This window comes from Lepus europaeus, chromosome 1, assembly GCF_033115175.1.
Source record: "Lepus europaeus isolate LE1 chromosome 1, mLepTim1.pri, whole genome shotgun sequence".
Taxonomy (NCBI): Eukaryota; Metazoa; Chordata; class Mammalia; order Lagomorpha; family Leporidae; genus Lepus; species Lepus europaeus.
In genome coordinates, this window is record NC_084827.1 from 146,105,700 (window position 1) to 146,116,292 (window position 10,593).

Sequence of the window (10,593 nt, forward strand, 5' to 3'; positions counted from 1 at the left end):
ATACCTGAAATTCAGAAAATAACCAGAAATTTGATAAAATTGACTTTTGTAGATGCTTAGCAAAAATACTGAAAAATAGTCAAAATATAACATCTATTTTCTTTAACATTTAGAGAGTAAAGAAATTAATTAGAAAAGGATTTTTAAAATATAAGTAACAGGCTGTCCTAAAAGAGAGGTGTTCAGTTAATCAATAAACAAGAAGAGTTGTAGGGGCTGGTGCTAAGTAGTGCGGTGCTGACCTCCCATATAGGCACTGGTTTGTGTTCTGGCTGCTCCACTTCCAGTCCAGCTCTCTGCTATGGCCTAGGAAAGCAGTGGAAGATGGCCCAAGTCCTTGGGCCCCTGAACCCGCATGGGAGACCTGGAAGAAGCTCCTGGCTCCCAGCTTCAGATGGGCTCAGCTCTGGCCATTGTGGCCTTTGGGGAGTGAACCATCAGATGGAAGTCCCTTCTCTTTGTCTGTCCCTCTCTCTGTCTGTAACTCTGCCTCTCAAACAAAAAAAGAAAATCTTAAAAAAGAAAAGAAAAGTTGTAGTATACCTTAACAAATTACCAGAGTAAAACAGTAACATCCAGCATTCGCCAGGTGCAGAAGCAGACGTACTTTGTAGGTGGGGGTATGAGCTTGGGGGAGCTTTGGGGAAGAGATTTTGCTAATAGCTATTAAAAGTAAAAATGCTAACCATGCAGTGATACTTCTAGTATGAATATAGTCACAAAAGTTATTAAAATACAAGTACAAGATGTTCACTATAGCATTGTTTATGGTAGTATAACAAACCATAATCATATGTCAAAAAAACTCAACCATTAAAGTACAGAAAGATCTAGGTGGACTAGTGGGAAAAGCAAGTTGCAGAACAATGTGAAATCATTTGTGTAAGATTTTTGATAGAATATGTGTGTATTTTTTTTTTCTTTTGTTTGCCTCAGACCCATCTACAAGAAGCTAGTAAGGAAATAGAGATTTGAGGAGGAAAAGGTGGGCAGGAAGGCTTTGTTTGTTATTCCTTTCTGTATTGTTTCATTTTTTTAAAGTGTCTTTTATTTTCACATGTATTATTTTCATTTCTAAAAAAATGTAAAATAGATGAAGCTACAAGGGAAAAAGCAACCAGTTTTGCTGAAGCTAGGATATTGGTTATTTGTTTCATTGTTGTTATGTGTTTGCTTGTTTTCTGCAGAGATCATGATAGTACATAATTTTTGTTAGGTTGTGTGTGTGTGTGTGTGTTTCCCAGTGTAATCATCAAGGCGTTTCCAGTAAAAAACCAAATGGGAAGTGGAGCGTGCAAGTGAACAGCTGATTTGAAATTCATCAATTTCTTGCACATGGCTCTCCCTAAGCCCTCAGTTACTGTTCTCTAAGCCTCAGGCTGATAAACCAGCCCATGGTTTGGAGATGATAAGGTCCCATCTTCCTTTTATAGCAGAAAAGCTAGAATCACAGAAGAGTTGGGGTGACAGAATCAGACCGCGGTTCCCCCTGTTTAACATAGTGGAGAATCCTAGCGCCGTGCAGCCCTAAAGGGCTGTAGTGAGCCAAAGCTCATGCAGTGACCTGGCTGGACCTACAATGTTCTCTAAGGATGTGAAAGAAAGCACAATGAATAACAAATGAATTTGTTATTTACTCTTTGGTTGTTCTAGATGGGCTTTTCTGGTTCCTGGGCTTTCCTCAATCTCGCTGATTCTTAGATTTGGATTTTCTTTCCCTTGCCTAAATTACAGCTGTTTTCCCACCGTCTGAAATCTAGGGACTGGCCGGCCGAAGCATGACTCCAATTGTGTTCTGGAGGAAATCCTTTCTTTGACTGCCAGGAATTCAGGCTCCAAACTGGGGGCGGCAGGGGCGGGGGTTGGTGCACTGCCAGATAACTGCCTTCTTTTTCCCTTCGGCCATCTGTAGGCGACTGGCTGGAGCCCAGGGGTAAAAACCACAGCCTCTGGGACTGGGAGGGAGGGGACCTCAGGGGTCCTGAGAGGCCAAGGTCCGTCATTTCTCCTCCATACAAACAGGACATGGAACAGCTTAGCCAAATCCTAATGCCTTCCGAAGGGAGAAACCCTACAAACCCAGGGTTAAACACCCTATCATGAAACCTTGCTTTCCTCTAAACCTGAGGTTGTCAAACTGTTTGCAGAAGACTAGTAAGTATGGTGGGCTTCATGGTCCTCACGATCTCCATGGGGATGACTTAACTCTGTCATGGTCTGTGAAAGTAGCCACAGACAAGAGCAAAGCAAATGTTCCGCTAAAACCTTACTTATAGACACAGAAATGTGAATTTCTTTTAATTTTCACATTTCATGATTCTTATACCCCCAGCCATTTTTTAAAGGTTTATTTTTTATTTATTTGAAAGGCAGAGATACAAAGAAAGATCTTCCATCTGTTTATTCACTCCCCAAATGACCGCAAGAGCCCAAGCTGGGCCAGTCTGAAAGCCAGGAGCCAGAAGTTGGACTGGTCCAAAGAAGCTAGGAGCTTCTTCCGGGTCTCCCATGGTGGTGTCAGGGACACAAGCACTTGGGCCACCTTCCATTGCTTTCCCAGGCACATTTGCAGGGAGCTGGATCAGAAGTGGAACAGCCAGGACTCGAACCGGCACCTGTATGGGAGGCTTGCACCAGCTTTCCCCACAGTGCTGGTCCCTCAAACTGTGTGTGTGGTTTTTTTTTTTTTTTTTTTTTAATTTATTTTTGACAGGCAGAGTTAGACAGTGAGACAGAGAGACAGAGAGAAAGGTCTTCCTTTTTCCATTGGTTCACCCCCAAAGTGGCCGCTATGGCCAGCGCGTTGCGGCCAGTGTGCTGTGCCGGTCTGAAGCCAGGAGCCAGGTGCTTCCTCCTGGTCTCCCATGCAGGTGCAGGGCCCAAGGACCTGGCCCATCCTCCACTGTACTCCCGGGCCACAGCAGAGAGCTGGACTGGAAGAGGAGCAACCGGGATAGAATCCGACACCCCAACCGGGACTAGAACCTGGGGTGCTGGCTCCACAGGCGGAGGATTAGCCTAGTGAGCCACAGCGCTGGCCTCAAACTGTGTTTTGACAAAGCCTTTTAAGGGAAGAAAGAGCTAGCTGGGCTAGCAAACTCCCATCCAGGTTTCTATTCCCCTTTTTTCCTGTTTTTATTTTATTTTTTAAAGATTTGTTTTATTTGAAAGGCAGAGTTACAGAGAGAGAGAGAGAGAGAGAGAGAGAGAGAAAGGTCTTCCATCTGCTAGTTCACTCCCCAGATGGCCACAACAGCCTTAGATGGGCCAATCCAAAGCCAGGAGCCAGGAGCTTCCTCCAAGTCTCCCACGTGGGTGCAATTTTCCCAGGGACTTGGGCCATCTTCCACTGCTTTCCCAGTTCATAGCAGAGAGCTGGATCGGAAGTGGGACTAGAACCGGCGCCCATATGGGATGCCGGTGTCCAAGACCAGGGCTTTAACCCGCTGCGCCACGGCAACGGCCCCAGCTTCCCAGTATTAACAGGAAGCTGGAATCAGGGGCCAGAGCCTAGATGGAACCCAGATACTGCACTATGGGGCCTGGGCCCTCCTAACTGGTGTCCATTTAACCACTACGCCAAGTGCCTGCCCCTGTTATCTAGCTCACTTTGGGAGTGTTTCAAGGAAATCATCAAGTAATGGAAACCTCAATCTTGAGTAAGCTCTTCCCTTTCATGTACTTTGTAAGTCTAATGTTTTTTCAGTCTTTAAATTTGTATTTGCCACCCTCCCCTCCAAAGTCCTACAAAGTCCACAAAGTGAAATAACACATCAGAGGCGAAAGCAGCTTTCAGTGTATCCCAGGGTCTTTTCTCTATTAGTATTCATTGTGGAGTCAGGAGCACCATGCCCAGGAGCAGAGTGACAGCGACAAAGAGTGAGAGAGAGCTTCATGCACTGTTTTACTCCCCAGATTGGTGCAGTGGCCAAAACCAGGAACCAGGAACTCTATCTGGATCTCCCACTTAGGTTGCAGGGGTCCAAGTATTTGGGCCACCGTCTGCTGCCTTCCTAGGCACGTTAGCAGGGAGCTGGATCAGAAGCAGAGCAGCTGAGACTCGAACCGGTGGTCCCACATGGGATGCTGATGTCTCACGCAGCAGCTTAACCTGCTGTGCCACATGCTGGCCTCGCCAGGACAATCTTGAGTGGACAGCAGCAAAGTGGGAAGTAGGTGAGTAAGGAATTTATGCCAGATGATCTGAGCAACACGGGGTGCCTTAGGATTCTTTTTCCGTGCCTCCTTTGCACATCAGTAATTCGTATTCATCATAGCAAATATTTTTACTGAGATTTCAAATCATCCCTAATCCTACCACTCAGATAATTACAGTTAAAAAATTTGATGTATGTCCCTCCAGAGTTTTCTTTGTGGATTCAGAGTAAAATGTTTGTAAACACAGTATTGCTACTTGGATGCCTCAAGGGTAGCACAAATTCACAATGTACTCTCAGAAAGTCTCTGTCTTTTTTTTTTTTTTTTAAGATTTATTTATTTGAAAGGCATAGTTACAGAGAGGCAGAGAGAGAGAGAGAGAGCTCTTCCATCCGCTGATTCACTCCCCAGATGGCTGCAACGGTCGGAGCTGGGCCGATCTGAAACCAGGAGTTGGGAGCCTCTTCTGGGTCTCCCACGCAGGTGCAGGGGCCCAAGGACTTGGGCCATATTCTGCTACTCTTCCAGGCCATAGCAGAGAGCTGGGTGGGAGGTGGAACAGCTGGAATTTGAACCAGCATCTATATGGGATGCCAGCACTGCAGGCAGCCACTTTACTCTCTATGCTGTCCACATGGAAACCCTCCCCTTCCCGTGCCCCCCATCCCACGCTCCTCGTTAGCCCCTCTCATTCAGTGTCTTACTGGTCACATTCTTTCTCAAACCAAACTGATTCTTAAGCAAATATAAAACATGTTTACGTCAATAGCCTATGTTTGCATAACAAAAAGGCAGACTCCCTAGTGCAGGGTATCTCTGCCCAGCACCCAAGAGTGCCAAGCTCTCGGTCCCAGTGCAGTCAGATGTTCATGCTTCAGAGCTGAAGTCTAAAACACAGGCATCCAGAAATAGGAGAAGTGTAGCTTAGCTCTAAATGAACTGATTACAGAGGTGTCAAAATAAAATGATGCTGAGGGACAGGAATTGTAGTGCAATGGGTTAGGCCGCTGCTGGGAGGCAGCGGATGATGGTCCAAGTACTTGGGTCCCTGCCACCTGCATGGGAGACCAGGATGGAGTTCCTGACTCCTGGCTCCAGGCTGGCCCTGCCCTACATGTTGAGGGTGTTTGAGGAGTGGCCCAGATGATGGAAGAAGATCTCTGTGTGCATGTGTGTGTGTGTGTGGGTGGGTGGGTGTGTGTGTGTGTGTTCATCTCTGTCACTGCCTTTCACCTTAATAAATAAATAATTTTTTAAAAAATTGATTAACAGAGATCAAAGCAAAATAATCTCTTCAGTTTTGTTTTATTTAAAAAAATAAAGAAGGGGCCAACGTTGTGGCACTGTGGGTTAAGCCATTACCTGCAAGGCAGGCATTCCATATCGCAGCACCGGTTTGAGTCCTGGCTGCTCCACTTCCCATCCAGTTTCCTGCTAATGTGCCTGGAAAAGCAGTGGAAGATGGCCCAAGTACCTGTGTCTCTGACACCCCTGTAGAAGACTTGGATGGAGTTCCTGGCCCCTGCCTTCAACTTTGCCCAGCCTTGGACATTGCAGCTGTTTGAGAAATGAACCAGCAGATGGAAGATTCTCATTCTCAATCTCTCTCTCTCTCTAATTGTCTTTCAAATACATAAATAAATCTTAAAAAATAAATAAATAAAAAGGGGGGAGCGGTGCTGTGGCACAGTGGGTAAAGCCGCAGCCTGCAGTACCAGCATCCCATATGGGTGCCAGTTCAAGTCTCAGCTGCTCCTCTTCCGATCCAGCTCTCTGCTATGGCCTGGGAAAGCACTGGAAGATGGCCTAAGTCTTTGGGTCCCTGCACCCACGTGGGAGACCTGGAAGAAGCTCCTGGCTTCTTGCTTTGGATCAGCATAGCTCCAACCATTGTGGCCATTTGGGGAGTGAACCAGCAGATGGAAGACACCCCCCCTCCACCTCTCTGTAACTCTTTCAAATAAATAAATCTTAAAATTTTTTTAAAAAAATAAATAAGAGGAAAACAGAAGGTCCATGGACTTGAAAGCAAAGAACTAGAAGAGGGGCAGGTGTTGCGGCACAGCAGGTCAAACTGCTTGTTACATGTGCATCCCAGATTGGCGTGCCTAGGATAGAGTCCTGCCTTTGCTCCTCTTGCTAATGTGCACCCTAGGAGCCAGCAGGTGATGGCTCAAGCACTTGAGTCTCTGCTGCCCATGGGGGAGACCCAGATGGAGTTCCTGGCTCCTGGCTCAGACCTGGCCCAGCCCTGGCTGTTGTCGGCATTTAGGGAGAGTGAACCCCGCCTTTCAAATAAATAAAAGCAAATAAATAAGCGAAAAAGAAATGAGCTAAGGAAGTGAGTGACTCTGCAACTGTAAAGACCTTTTATATCTCCTCTGCTGACAACGTACCACAGACTATGTCGTCTCTCTCCTGCACCGCTGGGCGGTTTCTTCCTTCCTGACCCCTCCACTTCCGTTCTCCTGGCTCTGAAATCCATCCTGCATTTAAATTCACATTACCTAGAAAGGGAAAATCCGTGCTACCCACCAGCATCAAGTGCCTCCCGGAGAGGTGCAGTGAGCACACATCGCTTCTGGAATTTTCCTGACAAAAATGCATGCTGGGAATAGAATCCTGAGGAAACCTGCAGCAAGCCCGCAGGGAAGCGCACTCTACAAAGGGGCTGCATTTTCCAAAAGCAGCAAGGTCACGAAGCCAGCAGAGACAGAGGAACTGGTCTAGATTAAAGAGACATAACAAATACAATGCTGTGTCCTGAGCTGGCTCTGAGACTAGAAACTAGGAACATGGCTGGGCCAGCTGGGACTGCCGTATGACCCGCAGATTAGATAATAGCTTTGCTTCGTTGTTAGATTTCCTGATTTTGACAAAGTGTGGAGTTATCTAAGGGAATGTCCTTGTTTTTAGGAAATACATGAGGTGTGTTTAAGGATAAAGGAACATGATTGTCTGCAGCTTCCTCTCAAATGGTTGAGAAGAAAACTTGGGGTGTAAAATGTTTGTGTGTGTAGGAGAGACAGAATGGGAAAACAAAGGAGGTAAAATATACACTGTTGGTGAATTGAGCAAAGGGCGTACAGAACGGTTACCCTTTCCGAAGACAAGTGGCTGGCCCGGCTGGTGCCCTGCTCACGTTGGTCTCCGGTCTGTAACTCTAACGGGTTCCCAGACATCACCCTGCAAGCCCTGGAGGAGGACTGCGAGGTCCCTGAGCCGAGGGCCTGCCTGGCTGTCTCTCTGGCCTCTTCGTCGTTCTGTGCCGTGCTTGCAGCCTTGCGGCCACACAGGTCTGCAGCATAGTCAGCCCGCTCTTGCCTCCAGGCCTTGGGATTTCTGGTTCCTTCCACCTGAAATACAGACACAACCTTTAGGTCGATGACCAATCACAACACCAAATCCTAATCAAGCTGAAAAGTTCCTGTTGCCCAGTATTTGATGCTTGGACACACAAATACTTACCATTGTGTTACAATTGCTTATTCGGCGCAGGAGCAGATGTGGTAGGTCACACCATGTAGGTCTGTGTAAGTCCACTCCGTGCTGTTTGTGCAATAACAGAATTGCCAGCACACTGCTCGGAACATATCCCCGGCATTACGTGCCGTTTGGGATGCACAACTGTGCTGTGCCTCCAGTTCACAGGGCTGGTTCCAGATGCGGTCCCTTTTCTCTTCTCGTCTCGTCTCGTCTCGTCTTTTCTCGTCTCTTCTCGTCTTTTCTCGTCTCTTCTCGTCTCTTCTCGTCTCTTCTCTTCTCTTCTTCATTTATTTCATTTATTTGAAAGGCAGAGTGACACACAGAGTGGAAAAAGAGACACCGAAAGAGACTGATTCACTCCCCAAATGGCCACAGCTGCTGAGGCAGGGCCAGGCCAAAGCCAGGAACTTGCACTCCATCTGGCTCTCCCATGTGGGTGGCAAGGACCTACGCCCTCGGGCCGAGTCCTGCAGCCTCTCAAGGCGCATCAGCAGGGAGCTGCATTGGAAGCACAGCAGCTGGGACTGCAGCCGGGCTCACGGGACGCCTGTGTGGTGCAGGCGGGCGTCTCACCAGCTGCGCCACAGCACCGACCCATCAGCTTGCATTTCTTGCATTACCTCTGAAGGAGCCTTCCCCAGCAGCTCAGCGATTTACCACCGTGTCTGCCTGCTCCAGGGGACGGTAAATCTCCGACAGCAGGATGCATTTGCCCTGTGCATCACCCTAGTAAACAGGTGCGCTCAGTGAAAAGGGTGTGAACACACGAGCAAGGAGGTGGTGAGGAGAGCACAGGGGTAGGGCAGTGGCCCTGTGATGATGCGGTCCTGGGCAAGAGTGGCCCAGTCCCTGGCTCGCAGCCGAGGCAGCTCGAAGAACAGTGAAGGAAGCAAGTAAAAGGTTGTGAAGTGCGGAGCAACAATGTTGCAGAGAAAGAGGGAGCTCCTGTGGCTTTCCTCTTTTCTCCCTTCCTTGGAAGCTGGAAAAGAAGCTGCCATGGATGTAGGCCCTTGCTGCTACTCATCTTGGAAACAACTAACACTGCATTTCAGTCTTTGTTGCACTCCTGGAGTACAAACGTTGGAAAACAGCCCAGGGGAGTCAAAATCCTGACTTTGATTCATAAACATACTTGAAAAAAAAAAAAAAAGAAAAAGAGGGAAGAAAGCCATTGTAGTTCTGATCTCACCGTAGTAAGGAAAAAAAAAAAAAAAAAGAAAGAAAAAAAAACACGCCAACCCCTCTGACTTCCCTGGTTTGGCATTAATGGAAGACTTTTATCTTCAGAACTTTGTACTTGCCTTGCCAGGAGGAGGGCGTCAGGCTGCAGGAGGCTCCGGCTGCCTAATCCCGCGCCTGCCCGCCCTCCCCAGACTCAGCGCCCCGCCTGCAGGCTCACCCCGCGGGGCGTCCACGAGGCCCCAGACCGGCCTGGGAAATCAAGGGAAAGTGGGCCTGTGGATGTCAAACCCCAGCGTCCATCAGATAATAACAAGGACAGGTGAACAAAGCCGCGGGCAGGGACCGGCAGCCCCTACGTGGCTTTACGGGAACGTTCTAAGCGCGTCCGCAAGAACGCTGAACCCGCGGCTCTTAGCCGGATGTCCCGTGTCCTGCCCTGAACTTGCGTTTATGAAATTGAGGGAGCCTTGCCAAGGGTGGTGCACCCTCGTGGCCTCTCTATTTCTTGTAAGACCACTTGCAAAGAAGAATTAAAAGTGCATTTTGTAAACTAAGGCTCTCTCTGATTACCTTTTATCCTATTTTCCATCAGGATTTTATAAAATAAAAACCTTTTTTTTGACAATAATATTAAAGTTACAGAAAATTGAGAAGGTAGCAAAGAAAGTTCCAGAGGCCTTGGGCCCAGTTCCCCTCATCCATGGATGCCAGCTCAACCTACTCGGTTTGCATTTTGCTCTTTTTTCCCCCCACTGTCCTTTTTTGTTCACTCCCTAGATGGCCACAACAGCCAGAACTGGGCTGATCCGAAGCCAAGAGCCAGGAGCTTTTTCCTGGTCTCCCATGTAGGTGGCTCCTGGAGCCATCTTTTGCTGCTTTCCCAGGCTCATTAGCCGGGAGCTGGATAGGAAGTGGAGCAGTCGGGACTTGAACTGTTGCCCACATGGGATGCCAGCACTGCAGGCCTAGGCTTTAGCCTGCTGAGCCACAGCACAGATCCCAGTGATGTCGTTTTTAAAGAAAATTTTTCCTAATCTGACTGTGCTGCTATTACAATGAGTCCTTGTCATTGTCACTTTCTTTTATTCGTTAAGAAAAATTTTTACACCAGTAACCTGGATTCATTATAGGAAAATTAGAAATAAATAATGAAAAATAATTTTAAAAAATAATCAAAAAAATAAAAATAAGAAATAAATTACCCATAATCTTATCATGCAGTAATAATAAAAATAAATGCTTTGATACTTTGGTGTGCTTTCCTCGTTTCTGGAGTGTGTGTGTGTGTGTGTGTGTGAATCACCAATATATTAACATTTTTCTCATGTTAATATGTATACAATGGATATTCAACTTGCTTTTTGCTTTTTCTGCATTTTTTGCTATTACAAACATCTGGGTACATATTTAAATCATTAATCTGTGCCATAGCAACTAAACCAAACTTGTTTTTAAACTGTAAAGGTGCACAAATTACGGCTTCCTAGGTCTTTACTGAAAGCAATCAACATGGTTTTAAAATTTATTTATAGTGTCTATGTTACAGCCTGTACCATAGAAACATCCAAGCGGTTGAAGAATGATGCTTGCTTATGTTGTAAAAATGGAGACAAGAGACATCAGTGTAAGGCAATGTGCAATTCAGTGGGGCGACGTATGGTGTAGGGGTTTGTAGATGCTGAAGGAGTTCCAAGGAGGAAGAAATGACTTGGGGCTTAGCCAGTGTGCGTGTCCCGGGGGCGCTGTCACGTGGCAAAGGCTGCGTGC